We start from the raw sequence: 18,772 nt of genomic DNA on the forward strand, positions 1-18,772 counted from the left end.
CCATTCGGAAGTCTCTGGACAACATGAGAGCATCGTAGCTGCTCAGGAGAGCTGGAAGTATTCTCAGATGCTCGATTATGTTGTACTTGATTTTATCGGTCTCAGGAAGGGCAGTCCCCCTGCTTTCTACCGCCCCTGGAGGAGAGGGATTTGTCGTGGCTGCCCAAGAAGTTCTGGCGGCTGTTACACTTTTAGACGGAGGAGGGACACGACCGAGACTGGTGCAAGGTGGGTAAGATGAGATAAGGACTGCGCCAGTGTGGTGGCTTGGGCGCGGCCAGGAGAAGTATTTGGATGTGAGGCCGGGGTAGTCCCAGCTTATTTTAAGCAAGAGGGGGGGTTTATGGAGAAGGGTAGCTGGCTTTGAATAGGGGATTAGTGGCAGCCCTAGATATTTCAGGGTCTTGGACGAGGGGAATCTTCGGCCTGGCTTTAACTTTCTACATGACCGTAACCGCATCTGGTCGACAGAGGTTGCCGTGCATCCTTGATGGAACACCAGCATGTAGTAAGACACCAATTGTGAGGAAGTAGGCCTGCTCAAATCCCTTGATGTTTTTCTAGGAAAAGATTTCTGGGACTTCACTGTTGTGAGGTTTTGCTCTTGAAGGTCTTGGAGCCAACGTCCGGTTGGTCATGATTGCGACAGCCTCGAGGTCGAGTTCATTTTGTTTGCTCATGACGGCCTTGGGATCGCAGGGCAGGACAGGCTCGCCCTTTTGCGTTTCGACGGCGTGACTTTGAGCAACATCGCTGACTCCAGATTCCCCCATGTTTTGTAACGGGGTAGAATCGATTCTTTTCCAGCAGGTTTTCTAGGGTTGGAGTTCTTGCAGTCGTCCTCAACGGCTCAAGCTTACTTGGATGGAGGGCTGTTTGAACAATTTCTTTTGCTCGTGGTCTGCCCCGGGGCCAACCCCTGAGGGATATCCCATGTGTACAACAAGGGTGGAATCGATATGATCGTAGTCGCAGGGAACTTCTTCGAATATCAGGCAGTGGATGGCTTTTGGCCAGCGATTCAGGTATTCGGTGCATCCCCCCTTCCGCTGGTGGGGTGCCTGATCTTGTACTTGTGTGTGCGATTTATAGAAGTGTTCGGGACGGTGCTAGGTCCGTCCCTTCGTGCAGTGCGAGGCTGAGCATTTGGAATGCTTGCCTGGTTGACTTTGTTGGTGGAATAAGACCAATGAGCTAGAAATGCAATCTTTTAAAAAATTTCCATTGTATAAAAACGCAAGGGTTTAAATGCATGAATATCTTAATACAAAACCATAATACATATATTCCAGCCTACAAACATGGTTTATACACATTTGAATAATAAAATTCAACCGTAATAGGTCCCTTGCAAGTCCCTTACTCAAAAATGTAATTAAACTGAATACAATATTCAAATATTCTCAAATATTCACATTGTACATCTCTACAACATATTGCATGACTTACACTCGCAATTCCTCATTATATCAAAATTATATGATAATTTCATCTTCATTCTTCATCCTTGTCATATATCATAATATCTCATACACATAATATGCTTGATCATAATAATTCAATGAGATTTCAATTCGCATAAACAATAATGCATAGCATTAAAAATTATACCGTAAGATTAAAAAACAATCTCAATATTCACACAACATAAGATTAAAAAACAATCTCAATATTCACACAACATACGTAATTTAACAAATCATGAATCAATTTAATAACTGTAAATACATCAAATTAACATGCAAACATACATGGGGGAACCATGGTTCGAACCCCTTGTGCTCGGGCCATGAAAGGGCCTGTAGAGGACTTAATTTTGTCCCACTGTCTAAGGTACGGGTGATATTAATAACTCAAGGAGATTAATCCAATGGGAAGCAAATGATCACATTTATTTCAAGTAATGAAGATTAAATCATAAGAGAGACATGTATCAAAATAGCCCTTGAAAGTTTGAGAGATATACTACACAAAATAAGGAAGTTAGGGTAAAACTGCACCATGTGGTCCATAAGGGACCACACAAACTTTTCAATACTAAAAAGGGAACTCAATAGACTATTTCTTATGCTCAAATTTATTGAAATAAACCTCTCATCAGTTGTATATTCTCAATAAAAATTCTAGAAAAATAAGATCAAGAAATCAAGTTAAAACTACTCAAGATCATGGAGTAAGCAAGCTAGTCTACACATACTATGTGTATGGACTACACTATTACTTTGAGACTCTTCAAATATCAAGTTTTCATGATAAAAAATGAAGAAAGCTACTGTAAATTAAGAATTACAGCAAGCTTTGATAATGGAAATGAGGTAAGAATTAAAAATATGAGAAAAAAATCAATACCTTAATGAAGCAATAATATGGGCTTGATCACATAAATGAAAGCTCAAGGAAGAAGATAGTCTCATGGGTGACCACATTTTTGTCAAGGGCTCTCTCTCTTTGAAGTGACTACTCAAATTAGGGTTATAATTGATCCCATAAGTTACTTTTATACTTAAATCATAAAGATGAATTTGATCTTGATCCTTGATGCCTTAGATCAATGATACATGAGAGGCTTTTATCCAAGCCACTCATCCATATCTTATCACCAAGATCAATGGATGAGGTTTTAACACATTTCACACCTTAAAACCTATGTTTATAGTTATTTTACTTTGAAGCCCTTAGCTCCATGTTTTATTTCCCATTAAGTCCAAATTCATGTTTACACTTATGCCCATGGTTTTTGAATAATTTTTGAGAGATAATAAAATAAAAAGACATGGACATAAAGGTAACCAGGGACATTTACACATGTGAATAAAATGTCTTATGACACCACCAATAGGATTTTAATAACACTAAAGTTTCATATGGGTCAAGCTCATAAGGTGGTGCCACAGAAGATATACTCACATGCTACAAAATCATATGTGGATAATAATATGAATTAAATTAATTATCAAAATTCCATGACTTCACACATGCCAAAACTAGCACATGTGAGCAAAAAAAAAAAACATGCGACTTAAATCAAACTTAAGTTATAACAATATATAAAACTTTAAATAACAAGATAACATGTTATAACATAATACCAACAAAAGAATTAATGACAAATAGGTCCCCACATAGATATGATGTCAACATGTTGTTATCCATGAGTGGGGAGGTGGGGGTGCCACGTGGCATCCCTATGGCCACTTGGGATCCATGTGGCATCCCCATAGAATGTTATTGTTTGGTATTTATGTCAAACAAATTTGAAAATCATATTTTATTGTTTAAAACAAAACCGAAAAAATCTCCAAAAATTCTTTAAATAATTTCTCAATATTATTACACAATTTTTCATCAATATAAAATATTTTATTATCAATTTTAGATTAATATGGGGCTAAAGGTAAATCAGATCTCTAGACTTATAATATTAGTTGGAGTCTTCCATTGGGCTAACCTGAACGACGTTCCACCGGTGTCTCAAGCCCATCCAATGGACCTATGCTCCACATTCTATGACAAGGATACATAATTGGTTATATTAAAGTCGCTGAGCCAAAGCTTCCCGTCACCAGGGGTTCAATGGATTATTGGTGCACCCCTGTGGGACATATTCCTACTCAAATACAAGGGTCCTCTCAAAGTACATGCGCACTAGCTCTTCTAAGTCGGATAATACTATAGAAGAGTGACTTCCCCATACGACTGTAGGTGCACATGCCATGGAACGGTCTCTTGTCAGGATACAGGCTCATGTCCCATGAGCTGACCATTCCATACAGGGCGAATACTCTTTTAAATACTTGGGTTCTATTATTCTCGATTGGATTCTCCAAGTCCTGACTTATCACATCAACTATGAATCATTTTAATCAATATAGTCCTGACTGGGAGGTGACCCTCACACCTCTCTGAGAGTTCACACTCTCAAAACTTATACTCTCAATGCCTCAAATACTCGGGGTATATGAATTTGGGTCTCAGTGCGTCAAGCACCTAGATTCAGTCTCTCTCTGACTCCCATTGAGCGTAAGACTATTGGCTTTAAGGCATTGAAAGGCCACATAGCCAATAGACTTAGTGGGCCTTATGGCCCTCAGCATGCTTATGCATTGGTTTGTGGGGTCTTCGGTAGTCCGAAGACCGTGTGCTCGTTTAACCCTAGCTTTTGGGTTGCCCCGAGCTACTGAATTATCAAGCAATGTGTGGGTAGCCGAGAGGCCACGTGTGATGAGCCTGGGTCTAGGGGGACCCGAAGCAGGTAAAGGGGTTGAGGCAGGCTGTTGCCTATCCTGTCTTGTCACGGCGATGGTTAGGCAATAGGTGGTGACGTAATTGTATGTGCGAAAGGACACGCCCGCGCTGGTGACGCCCTCGCATGACACATGTGGACCCACTTTACGGTTACCTGTAGGGATGGCGGTCTTATTAAGACTCGCCAAGTGAAAAGGAGCAGTGGCGGGAGGCTTGCACTTAAGATTTCGACAAGGCGCCAGCTGATAATATGTGAAGGGGTGGCTACGGCACTGTTGGCAGAGCCGAACTTAGTGGGCCTTCCCCGGATGTTGGACGAGGGTAGAGGAGGGGCATGTGTGCCCGCACTCTGGATTTTCCTAGGTTGAACTAGGATGGAGAGACCAGTCAGCCTGCTCGAGTATGAAAAAGGTGGGACATGATTAGCTAATCCGCCCGTTGAGTAAGGAGTCACGAATATGGGGATGAGAAAATCCCCGATTTGGAGAAGAGAGAAAGAGTGGAAATCCATCGAAAGAGAGGAGAGGAGGGTTTTCATTTGAAAACAGTCCGAGCCAACTACAGGGTGGCGTATCCCCAGTGGAGTCGTCAAGTGGTTGGGGCATGATTTTCTTTAGGGTCATCGCGTGGGCGGCGAGGAAAAAATCCTCTCTCAAACAACCTCGGAGGGCTCACGCACATGATGCGTTTGAGGGCACGAGTATGCGTGCTCTCTTGAGCATGGATAGACTACCAACAAAGAGAGAGATTTTACGATAAGAGAATGTTGAGCTACTTACCTCGTTGTTGCAGGTTCGTGGGACACACCGGGCGGTTCACCCTCATAGATCAATTACGAAAGCCCTCCGGCTGTCTACCAGTGCGATTTGGACACGGACTCTTTTTAGACTCTGAACGACTCCTTTCTTCTCCCTCGTAATCAGATTGCGATGGGTGTTTGATTTCTATTTCTCTAAAGTGACTCCCCCCTAAATGATGTTCATCGGCTGAAAGGCTGGCGACCAAAGAGTTAAGCTCTCCTTACTATTGGTTCATGAGGGTTATCATTGAATAACCGAATAAGAGGGCAGAAGTGCCTCTCGATTTGGTTAGACTATTTGAGGGAAGATTAGCGCGGGCCCGTGTGGGTCGAGACTTTTTGGTTTGTTCACGTCCATGTGATTTGGAACGGATGCCGGATTACACGTTAGGAAGAAGAGAGAGAGAGTTTAAGACATAAGGATTTTAGGAGAGAGGGGTGCTTATCCAAGCGCTTAAGGGTGTTTTCCTCTCTCCAAAAGTTTTCTCTCTCTTCTTCATAGGGTTTTAGGGTTAAGCAAAAAGACGAGCGAAAGCAAGCATAATGCCTCCCTTTTAATGAATGATAATCCCCATTTACAATTGACCTAAGCTTGTTTATATAAAGTTCTCAGCGAACATGGGTGGATACCAAAAAATCAAGCTTAAATACAATAAAAGAAATTAAGATAAAATCTCAAAAATTGGTACAATGACCAAAATGCCCTTAAAATCTTTTGTGCGAATGACACAATCATCCCTTCTTGAGAGGCCCGTCGCCATTGCTAGACTTCGAAAGCTTTTTCGGGTACTTGCGGCGTTGGTTCAGATGATCTGCTATCATATTCCTGAAGCTTGTTCGTTTATGATTATTTTGATATCTTCTGATCGTGCTGTGGCAGACTCCTTGTGGGGAAGAGAGTCCGACCAGATTTGTGAACTCTTCGATGGCCAGTGCTACTCGATTTGAGGTGTTTTACACTTTTGTTTTGATTGCGAGTTGAAGGGGAAGTCTTCTTAGTCATTTTGCACTAGGTTTGGTTTATTTGTGTCTCTGTTTTGTGGTATTTCAGGTTTTGAGAGATCACCGGAAAAGGGATTTCGGCGACCGGGGAATTTTGCTTTCTTCTGTGACCTTGGACTGCTTGCCTTGTTTGATCGTCGATTGAGCGATGTTGTTGTATTGGTTTAAATCTCTTCGTGGAGCGGCTCTTTGACTTCGGTTATGTGCGGCTCTATTCTTTGCGAGGGTCGAGATGTGCTTTCCCTGAAGGCACCAACTTCCATGGTTTCAGGCCGCCTTTCTTCTCCCCAAGGGAGGTCCAATTGTTGGTCACGTGATGGTGCATGCCGCATGTCAGAATAATGGGGTTGACGAGACCTTGTAGGCATTTGGAACTCGGTTGTTCTCTTGTTGCGGTTGAAGACTTTCTAGGTTTTCGAGGAGGAGCCCGGAATCTCCATGGCCGGCAACTGGATCAGTGGGGCCACACGGTGGTAACGTGTCCCTGCCCTATTTTGCTATAACTCGGGCTTAGGGCCTTCTAGGTCGGCCCGGTCTAGCCTGGGGTTGATCCTCAGGGGCTTGCGGCGGTGGCAGCTTGGCGTGATTCTGGAGTCATTAGTACAAGGCAATGATGTAAGGTCCTTTCTTGGAGCACTGGTGCTTTCCCTGGGTCGTCGTTGTTCAAGGCTTATTCCTAGCTACGACCTTGGCTCTGCTGTGTCTTACGTGCCGCTGTGACCAAATTGTAGTTGATTCTCTCTTTCCTTATTTGGGGAGTGAAAGTATATCACAAATGACGTATAACAAAGTTAATAGTTGCTGACATTTTATTGGTTATTTTGTAGTTACCACCTACTTTAATCATTGATTCATTCTAGAAGCTCGATCCTCCGATCCTTGAAAGGAATCTGAAAAATCTTTTAGATATCGCTTCATTTTTTAATGGATCGAGATCCATTAATCATGTGATTGATATCTCTTCTCTAAAGGGATCTAGTACTTGTGTTTTAAGGTTCTCAACCCTGAGAATTGTTGGATCCAGATTGTTTAACATCGTATATGTATGTTGCAACAAGATCCCATCAATTTGGGATTTTGTTTCTATTAAAGCAAATTTCATTTATCGGGAATCACAAATAATGATTATCCAAACTATAATGAATTCTTTTTTTGTCTAGTCTACAGCTTCCTTGACGGCACATTTGGGAGAATACATAAAAAAGTAAACATTTATATGATAATTTAGACATTATGCCATGAACTTGCAATCTTCTCGGTACTGAAGGCATAAAAATGAATCCCCTCCAGCGATATTTTTGGTGGTGGAGGCACCTTTCAGCCCCCTACTTAGGGGCAATATGTTTTTGAATAAACAATGTTAAATAACAATTTATTTTATGTATATATAGTATTGACCTTCATTTCACTAATCTTTCTTTTTTAATGTTAACAAAGTTACATTGAGCTTTGACTTGAATGAAATTACATGATACTCACTAAGGCCTCAAAAAGAAGAAAATTACATCAAAGTGCTAGTGCTAGCCCTAGCTTAGGCCACAAAAGGAAAGAAAAGTACACTATTGTGGTAGTCCTAGCTAATGCATCAACATCTATATTCCTTTCCATATTCACGATGACCTCCGCCTCCTGAAGGTAAAGCATATTTCATCTATAATACCACTCAATTCCTTGGGGGGTTGTTGAAGGATCTTTACACCATTTCACATAGAATTCCCTTCTATGATTTGTCTTTGAAACTGCTATTCAATCTTCACCACACAATTTCTTAGCACTCATAGCTCTACCTCATTGGCCTGGTAATGTGGTGAAGTAACACACAATCTAAATTGCATGTCCTATATGGTCTCGTAACATCCTTCCATAACTTGCCATGCCAGCATGCCCTTCCATTAAAGTTGATCTCAACTCATTGTCGTTGTTGTGGAATCCACCCCTGCTGCTGCTTTACTAATCATGTTTCTCTTAAGATACAATCGATTTTATAAATTGGTTTAAGATGCTCTTTTGTCACACGTCTAGAGTCCTTAGATGGATGTGCCCATCTTGTTATCATTTCACATATGGCCCCTTTATTAATACCAAAGCATATAATTTATCTTTAAAAGTACGACTATTCCTCTCTTTCCATATCTGCCAGTGCAACAACCACTATCCTCTATATTTCGGAAAAGGCATATAACTAAGGTGTATGAGCAGTTACTCAATAGTATAGGGCAACACCCAAACCTGTTTGAGCAACCACTACAATAACTTTGTTGAGAAATGGCAACCAAGGAATGTATGATCATTACATTCAACATCCCCCTTACACAAGATACATTTATTAATGATAATCATCCCTCTCTTTCATCGTTGTTCAATCGATAATGCCTTATCTCTTTCAATTAGCACACAAAAGCTTGCACTCCATGCGGTACTTTGAAATTCCAAACGTTTGTCATGCCTACCCAATTTGTAAATGATCTATCCATGCTAAGTACTGCATAGAGCGACCTGGTCGCAAATGTACCATTCAAAAGTAAGTTCCCAAATCAATTTGTCTGGTATAAGGGAAGATGGAAATAGTTGTACAATATCGTCTTTAGTTCAGAGTATTGGTGCACCGCCCGGGGGTTCACCCTCCTCAGCCTGAGATGAACATTCTAGACAATATTGCAAGCCTCTTCCTCTATAGCATACTTCAGCAAACATGTTTTATTGATCACCAGATTGTGTAAGTCCAGGAACCTGGTTTTTAGTGGGCAGTCTCCAATACCTAGAAGACCAAAACTTAGTCCTCCCTCCATCTCGTACTAGCATCTTTGAATAAGCTAGACATGTAGGCATTTCTTTTTCAATCTCTCTCCATATAGCTCTACTAAACTCGCACCAACAAAAATTATATAACAATATTCCTGATAAAATAAAGTCAGCAAACCAACAAAAAATATATAACAATATTCCTGATAAAATAAAGTCAGCAAAGTACCTAGATCCTAAAAGCGAATGAATGGAAAAAAGAGCATGTTGTATCCATGGATAACTCTACGAATCTTCATTCTTATTTGCTCATACCGGATCTGTACAAAATGTTGTTTTCATTCTTGGAACAAAACCAAATTAATTTACAGTTGGGTCGAGTGAAGAATGCTGGTGCAAGAAAGAGCTCTTTTTTTTTCTTTTTTTAAAATGAATCCTATCTATTCACTATTTTCCATAAGCACATTGAACAACACAAAATCTGAGAGGGTACCACATGAATATTCTATAATAGTATTGAGAAATCAGTACATAAAATTTTAATGAATTTGAAAGAAATTATTTTTAGAAGTGATTTATACAGAACTCGTGATACATTTATCTGTGTTAGGGGTCTTAAATATGTAACTGCTCAAGATATAATTTTTTGTTTCACGAGAAGAGATGGGGAACATGCTCAGTTTCATTTGATTGAATAGTTGCCTTAGCTCCTTATTGTTTGATGAAACCCTCCACTTCAATTGGTCTTTCTTCACGAAAAGCAGGCATGAGATTAACAAATCAAGTGTTTCACTTAGATTTCGAATAGCTGTCCCAAATTCAAGTTGATTGTGTTATGTATTATGACTATATATTGTACAAAGGTATTTTTGGTCATTAAAAGGGGTGTGATGTCATCCATATGGGGTGTGATATTACCCACATAGAGCACACTAGTGGCATTTAATGATCCACGTGGGTGATGTTACATTCCATGTCGATGACATCACACCCTTCTTAATGACAAAAAATACCCTTATTACAAAAATGCTTATATATATATATATATATATATATATATATATATATATATATATATATATATATATATATATATATATATATATATATATATATATATATATTGGTAAATGTGGGGATTAGCCCACTAGCTCATATGAACATATGAGCCCGACGACCCAGATTGAATTTGGGCCGATCTGACGGTTACGACCTTATTTTGTATTTGAATTTTATTTCATTTTTAAAATCTAAATAACTTGAAATGTTAGACGTGCATTTCTCAAAAATAGGAGAATATAACAAAAATATCAAAAAAATAATTTGTAAGAAATAAATTGACCAAAATACCCCTTAAAATTTTTGGGGATATTTTGGTCAATTTATTTTGTGTGAATTATTTTTTAAATATTTTTATTAGGTGTGTCTTGATGAGAAAAATTGACGTCTAAAATTTCAAAATTCAAATACGAAATATAGTCGTGATCGTCAGATTGGCCCAGATTCATTCTAAACCGTGGGGCTCATATGTTCATATGAGCAAGTGGGTTAATCTTAACATTTTTCATATATATATATATATATAAAAGCTAAAGTGTGCAGCCTAGCTTAGATAAGCTAAATGCGCCAACGGCCCATATTGAATCTGGGCGGATCTGACGATCACAGATGTCTGGTAGTGTTTATTTAATTTTTTTTTTTACAAATCCAAATCACTTGAAATTTTAGATGTATGTTCTTCTCATTAAAGAGCACCTAATAAAAATATAAAACCAATTATTCGCAAAAAATAATTGACCAAAATATCCCCTAAACTTTACAGGGGTATTTTGGTTAATTATTTTCATGTAAAATATTTTTTTAATATTTTTCAAATATTCACTTATTTTTTATGAACACACGCCTAAAATTTCATGTGATTTAGATTTGTAGAAAGAAATTAAAATTCAAACATTGCTGGATATCTGTGATCATCAGATCAGCCAAGATTCAGTCTGGACCGTTGGCACATTTAGCTTATCTAAGCTAGGCTGTGCACCCTATATTTTTCGACACACACATACAAACACACACACACACATATATATATATATATATATATATATATATATATATCCTGATATTTGGAGTGGATAGGAATGATGTAGTGTGGATAAAGCATTGAAAATGCCCATGATGGTCCATGGACCATCTAAGGGCGCTCCATGGTTTAAAGGATGGGATGCTTCGGTGTTTCGTAGTCCTGAAGGGTTAAATCAAAGCTTGTTAGGTTGCAAGAACCTAGAAAGTCCAAGATTAGGGTTTGGATATCTAGGGGGCAAAATGGCTACTTCATTAGGGTTTTGGCTTAAATGGACCCTAAAGCAGTGTCCTATTTATAAGTCTAAGGGCCTGCAACTGCTAGTGGTCAAGTGGAGACTCAAATTAAGCGGTACAAGGCCTAACGACGTGACATGCCTTGCTAGAAATGTGGGAGATGTGGGGCCCAATCATGCATTGTGGGGAGATGTGGGCCCGGCCACGGGGCGGTTTCTCTCCACCGATCCTCTTGTGACTGTTTGCAAATAGCCCGTTGGTGGGTGGGGTTTTTTATGGGTTTAGGTGTTTTAATTTGCCTTTTTAATAATTTGATTTATTTTTTAATGCTTTTAAATGGAAGATGGTGATTAGGGTAAATATGTTGTTCAACGGCTGATTAGGGGCCTAATCTAGGCCAGAATCATACTTAGGGTTAAACTCAAATTAGGAAGCTTCTTAAGGGACTCAAGCCTAATTTTAAAGTTTAAGTGGGTCTTAGTTAGACATGGTTTCATAAGGGTCAAGCCTAATTTGGAATGCATAGGCGGAACTAAATGGGTTTGAAGGCTAATTAAGTGGGTTTTCCTAATTTATAGAATTTTTAGATGGTTGTGTTAGGGTACGTGGAGTGTGGGCTAGTCGGGTCCGTAGTGCAATTAGGGTAGCATAGGAGTATTAAGGCGGGATGAAAGCTAGTCTTCAGATTTGAAAGGGTGACTAGATTTAGGCCTTATGGTTTATGCAAAATCTGCTTTTGCAGATCTAAGATACATGACATAGTAGGATGTTTTGATGCCCCCAAATCCAAGTTACGTGTATCTTCATTAGGCCGGATATGCTCATTCCAGCTTGAAATATAATGAGCAAATACAAGCTTTTGGGAAAGCCAGCTTTTACATTGCGACGTTCTCTCCTCATAATGTTGTTATTTTAATATGTATTATATAATATCATCATCATTAATAGCAATAAGATTATAATATCGTATTACAATATTATAATGTAATAATCTAACAGTAACATATGATATTACTATATTTTCATTTTAATATTATGTCAGTATCTTAACATAGTAATATTATATTATATCAATACTAAAATATTTTGTATTTTTCTTATATTATAATATTTATTAATATGATATTATTATATTAACACCAATAAAAAAGATATTATATTATTATATAGCTATAAGAGGTTTATGGTTTAGGGATTTAATTAATGGGTGTGGTTGCAACTTTAAACAATCCAATTAAGGCAAACCTTCAAATTTTATTATAACATATAATTTTGATGTAAAATATTCTTGGGATTATCTCAAAATCTATTTTCATATCTAATTGTAAAGTTTTAAACTCAAAAAATGGTTAAAATCAAAGTAGATTTATAAACATATGAAATCTTAAAAATGGACGGTCTAGATAACGTGTTGTAAGATGCACTATTTTTAGGACTCAAAATGCTTTTGTTTTCATAGTCATATATCTCGATGTTGAGATGATCAATTAGAGTGTTTTTCAACATTATAACAACATTTTTCAATAGATTTTTTAGGCGTATCCGTAGTTCTACATTTTAAGGTTACAACCTTATATAAACTTTTTTCTTAATTAATATCATATAATATTAGTTTTAAAATTCTATTATAATAGTTCATAAATACTCATAAAATGACATTATATTGTTATAATATTATTATATAAGTATCATTATTGTTTTTATTTTGGCTTTTTCTTCTAATTATTAGAATAGTGATTATTTAAATATTTAATTAAATAAATATCTATTAAAAATGATAATATTATGAGTAGAAATATACTTCATTGGTCATGTTACTCATATTTGATATTATTATTGAATACTTACGTATCTAATATAACATTTGAGAGAGAGAGAGAGAGAGAGAGAGAGAGAGAGAGAGAGAGAGAGAGAGAGAGAGAGAGAGAGAGAGGCTGTAAATAAAAAATTGACCACAAAATATTCTACAAAATAAAATAAAATATGAAATGCCTAATTTGTTTGTTATATTATAGATGGCGTACTTTCAATAAATCATTTCAATTAGAGAAATGCGAATTTATAATCATCAAATTATGAATAAATGGCTGGTTTTAAATTTAGATGAGCTATACATGGGATTTGTTATATACTAAGTTAATCCAGAAGATACTCAACGTGTTTCATAAATACTAGAATATGTCAACGTACGTGTTTCATAAATATTAGAATATGTCTCATGATTTGATACATAACTAAGTTTTTTAAATACCATTTTCCAAAGGGTTATGGACACCTAAGAATTACCTTAGCTAAAGTGGGGTATTACAGATTTATTTTTCTAATTTTTTTTAGCAAAGTCAACTGGTACAATACATATCTTGTGAATCTTATACTGAAAAATCAATGAATTCTTAATTTTATTTATTTTTTGAAGGAGAAATGACCTTGATGATACTGGCAATCGATAGTAAGGTCAGGGGAGGTGGAACTCACGCACAAAATTGGAATCATATGATTACAAGTCTACCTGGCTTCAACTACATATTTAAAAAATATATAAAAAACAACCAAACTGCCCCCACAAAAGATATATTAAAAAAGGGCCAATCGTATTTTCTTGAAATTATATGTTTGGTTTTCAAGCTTCATTTCACTCCCTAAAAAAATAAAGGGAGATGTATCAAGTGGCAGCCATGAGATAAACTATTTAATATTTTACTCATTCTTTTAATTTTTAATTTCCAAAATTCCACCAAAGGGCACTAATAATGCATGTTCTCGAAGGGGCACTTTCAAAATTTTCTCCACGTCCAAATTTTAGACATCCAACAGACGTAGGTTTTGATGCTTTTATCTTTTTATTAGTCATCTAAGACATAGGTTTGATGCTTTTATCTTTTTATAAAATCAAATGATTAGTTTGCTTCCGCGTAGATTAACCTCTTAAATATTGGCTAAGGGAATTTCTCGAAACTATTCATAGGGACCGTAACTTCTTAAATTTTGACTAAGGGAATTTCTAGAAACTCATCATAAGGACCATAACAGTACAACAAACGCCAATACACAAATCCATAATCTCCAAAGAATCCTTACAATCAATCCAAATTTAATCAAACCAACCAATATACTAAATCTTATCAAAATCTATCTAAAATTGCTTAGAAACAATATAAAACTTTCGATCACGATCATCGGAACATGTCAGAATTGCACCAGATCACCATCAATGGGTTGGAAAAAAGCTCAGTATCACTTAAATACGGATATATCAGCAAGACAAACAGTGACTTTAAAAATTTCTAAAGATGTGATGATGCAATTTAAGGTTCTTCATTTCACTTTTTTAGAGCTTTCTAGATGCGCTTTGATAATGGATTTGACCGATCTAGAAGCTTTGGAATCCTAATTTTATTATGCCTAGAAGAGGATTATAATACTCCTAATCCTAATAGATCTTGAAGCCAATTGAAGTTTATATAAATCCCCCCTCTTTCATGCATCTTAGAACATAACACATATAACCCTCGGCAATTATAACCCTTGGGCTAGAGAAATCCTAGAAACCCTAGAGATCAAGTCACCCCCAACCTTTGGTCCTTTCAACCATAGAAACCCTAGGTTCTTAAGCCCTAATTCCTTGCAATTCCAGCAACCATGAAACCCTAAAATAGCCATTGAAAACTAAAAACCAAAAACCGTTTGAAAAATATGCCCTTAGCAAACCCTAATATAAAGCCTTAAGAAGAACGTCTCCCGTAAGCAATCAAAACCTTAGGAAAAACATGCTCTAAGTAACTTGTCAAATTCAAATAAATATCTGGGGTCGAAGTTGAAGACACTTCAATTATTGATCTAATCAGGGTTGCTAACTTCGGTTGTTGGGCCTGAGGGAGCATTTCGACTGTTAGTTTAATCTGGGTCACTAACTCCGAGTGTCAGGCCTAGAGGATCAACTTCCAAATAAATAGTTTTCTCTTTACTCTTCCTTTAATTTTCATTTTTTTTTTCTTTGTATGTTTTGCTAGTTTATTTATGGTTTTGATGCAATTACAAGCAGGCCTCATGATGAATGAGGAGAAGTTATGTTCATGTATATCTCTATCATATACTGTAATTCGATGGATCCCACTCCTTTCTACCTAATTTTAATTAATTAAATCTAAAATATAAATAATAAATGATTTCATTAGAGATCTACTGGAATTCAATTTCTGCACAATTGAAGTCTTTGAAAGTGAACTTGGATAAAGAAGTGTTATGTTTGCTTTTGCTGAGGTCTTTGCCTGTTAGTTGGGATACTTTGGTTACCACTGTGACTAATACAATGGGTAACGAGTTTAATTTAAAAGATGTTGTAGCTTCATTATTGAATGAAGATATTAAAAAAGCATCCATACAAATACTTGTCGAATCAAATCAAGCATTGGCAGCAGGAGAGAAAGAGTGAACACAATATAGAGACCAACCCTATGGATTGAATAAGGGCAAATCTCATAGTAAAGGTAGGTTCAAGTCACAGGGAAAGAAGGTTATTTTCTGGTATTGCAAGAAACTTGGTCACACAAGGAAATATTATTCTGCTTTGAAGGATAAACAAAAGGCTAAGGGCAAGGATAGCCACGCCGAAGCAAGTACAGTTTCAGATAGTGAAACTGGGGTCACTTTTAGTGTTACATCCACAACCTTGTCTATTGCAAATACTTGGGTTTTAGACTCTAGCACTTCATTTCATGTTTGCCCAGAAAGATCATATTTTTCATCCTACACAGATGTGGATGGTGGCTTGGTTTATCTTGGTGATGATCGAGCTTGTAATATCTTGGGCATTGGAAATGTTGTTATCAAGCAATTAGATGGAAAGAAGCATACATTGAGAAATGTGAGGCATGTTCCTGAGTTGAAGAAAAATCTCATTTAAGCTAGGCAGTTAGATGACTTTGGTTTCATAGTGACTTTTGAAAATGGGTCATGAAAAATTTCAAGAGGTTGTATGACAATGTTGAAAGGGCAAAAATATGGGAGTCACTCTTTATGGCACAGCTCAAAAGAATGATGCTACAGAGAAGATCGTTCCTGCAACTAATAAGCATGAGGATATGCAGATTTGACATAGCCATTTGAGTCATCTTAGTGAGCATGGTATGAAGGTATTGTAAACTCAAAATTTTATTCCTATTTCTAAGCATTCATTTCTTGATTTTTGTGGTGCCATGGGTAAGAAGCGTATAGTTAGTTTTAAAAGAAATGAATCTCATAGAATAAGTTAAGCATTAGAATTGATTTATTCTGATGTTTGTGGCCCTGTTAATATAAAATCTCCTGATGTAGCTACTTATTTTGTCACTTTTTTAGATAATATTATAGAAAGTGCTGGTTGTATCCTTTGAGATCTAAGGATCAAGTTTTTGAAGTTTTCAAGGTTTTCAAAGTCAAGGTTAAAAAAAAAACAAAGATATTTATAAAATGCTTGCAAACTGATAATGGTGGTGAATATTGCTCGAATACTTTTGATACTTTTGGAATTCGTAGAGTGAGGACTTGTTCTTGGGATACTGCAACAAAATGATATCATTGAGAGGATGAATAAGACCATCATTAAAAGAGTAAGAAGCATGTTATCATAATCTGGTCTTGGTAAGCAAATTTGGCCTGAAGCTGCTAGTACAATTGATTGATTAATAGATCTCCCAGTGTACCCTTGAATGGTGAAATACCTAAAATTCTACGGAGAGGTAAAAATGTGTCATATGAACACTTGAGAACATTTGTGTGTGAAGCTTATGTTCAAGTTCCTAGTGAAAGTAGAGCTAAGTTGGATGCCAAGTCAAGAAGATATGTTTTTCTTGGGTATGATGGTGATGATAGAGGTTATAGGATTTGAGATCCTATTGCAAAGAAGACTAACAGAAGTCAGGATGTTCTTTTTAATGAGAATGTAATGTTTGCTAAAAAGAAGTAGGTAGAGCAAAAATAAGAAAGACTTGTTGTGGATATACAAGAACCAAATCTCATTGTTTCACCTTGGCAAGTGTAAGAGAGTCAAGCTCAAACTCAAGACAATTTTGATGGAGATGATGCTAGTTATGAGGCTGACACTGAATTAATTCAAGATGAAGAATGACTACCAGTTACACTTGAGCCAGAAGTGAGAAGATCCACATGCCCACACAAATGTATTCTCATTCATTATATTATGCTTTGTATACTGATAGTAGTGAACCTAAGTCTTTTCAAGAGGCTATTTATTGTCTTAATGCTGAAAGGTGGCATATGGCAATGGAGGAGGAGATTGATGCTTTGCATAAGAATGATACGTGGGAGTTGGTGGAACTTCCACATGGGAAGAAAGCATTGAAGAATAGGTGGGTATATGCTATTAAGTGGGAGGCAAATGATCTTATGCGATGTAAGGCCAGACTTGTGGTGAAAGGTTATGGGCAAAAACCAGGTGTTAATTTTAATGAAATTTTTTCTCATGTTGTTAAGCATAGTTCTATTAGAGTTGTTTTATCTTTGGTAACTTGAATTTGGACCTAAAAGACCTTGATATGAAAACTGCCTTCTTGTATGGTAATCTTGATGAAGAAATTTATATGTGTCAAACTTGAAGGTTTTGAAAACAAAACCAATCCTAACTTGGTTTGCAAGCTGAAACATGGATTGTATCGTTTGAAACAAGCATCTAGACAATGATATAAGAAATATGACAGTTTTATGCTGGGTAAAGGTTATTTTAGATGTGATTTTGATCATTGTGTGTACTTCAAAGGTTCAACATATGATTCTTTTACTATTTTGTTGCTTTATGTTAATGATATGCTTGTTGCTAACAACGATCTGAGTGAAATCAAACATTTAAAACTTGATATGTCCAAGTATTTTGCCACCAAGGATCTTGGATCAGCTAAAAAGATTTTGGGCGTGCACATCTATAGAGATAAAAAACAAAGTAAGCTTTGTTTAAGTCAATTTGAATATATTTCTAATGTTCTTGAGCACTTCAATATGATTGAGACTATAAAACTGTTTCTATGCCATTAACTGTGCATTTCAAGTTGTCTAAAAATGACTCTCCAATGAATGAGGTAGATAGAAGTAATATGAAGAATGCTCCCTATATTTCTGTAGTGGGTAATTTGATGATGGTTTGTACTAGACCTGACATTGCCTATGCCGTGGGAGTTGTTTCCAGGTTTATGTCTAATCCAGGTTGGGAACATTGGCAAGCAGTTAAGTGGATTCTTCAGTATTTGAAGGGGACACGAAATGTATAACTTTTGTTTTAGAAATTCATCATTGGAAGTTGTTGGTTATGTAGAAGCATATTATGAGGGATGGCGTGATACTAGAACGTCTACCACTAGATACATTTTCAATGTTGGTAGTGGTGCAGTCCACTGGATGTTAATGTTGCAAGATATTATTGCATTGTCATCAACTGAAGTTGAGTATGTGGCATTGACTGAGGCAATGAAGGAAATGATTTGGTTGAGAAGGTTACTTAGCCAGTTTGGGGGTGAAACAAGATAAATATGTTGTGCATTGTGATAACCAAAGTGTTATTCATCTGGCTAAGAATACAGCTTATCACTCTAAGACAAAGCATAGATGTTAGATATCATTTTATTTGGTTGGCCCTCGAGCGTAGAGATTTGCAGGTGGACAAGATTCACATTGAGAATT

Source organism: Amborella trichopoda, chromosome 3, assembly GCF_054954075.1.
Source record: "Amborella trichopoda isolate Santa Cruz 75 chromosome 3, AtrichopodaSantaCruz75HAP2 v2.0, whole genome shotgun sequence".
Classification (NCBI taxonomy): domain Eukaryota; kingdom Viridiplantae; phylum Streptophyta; class Magnoliopsida; order Amborellales; family Amborellaceae; genus Amborella; species Amborella trichopoda.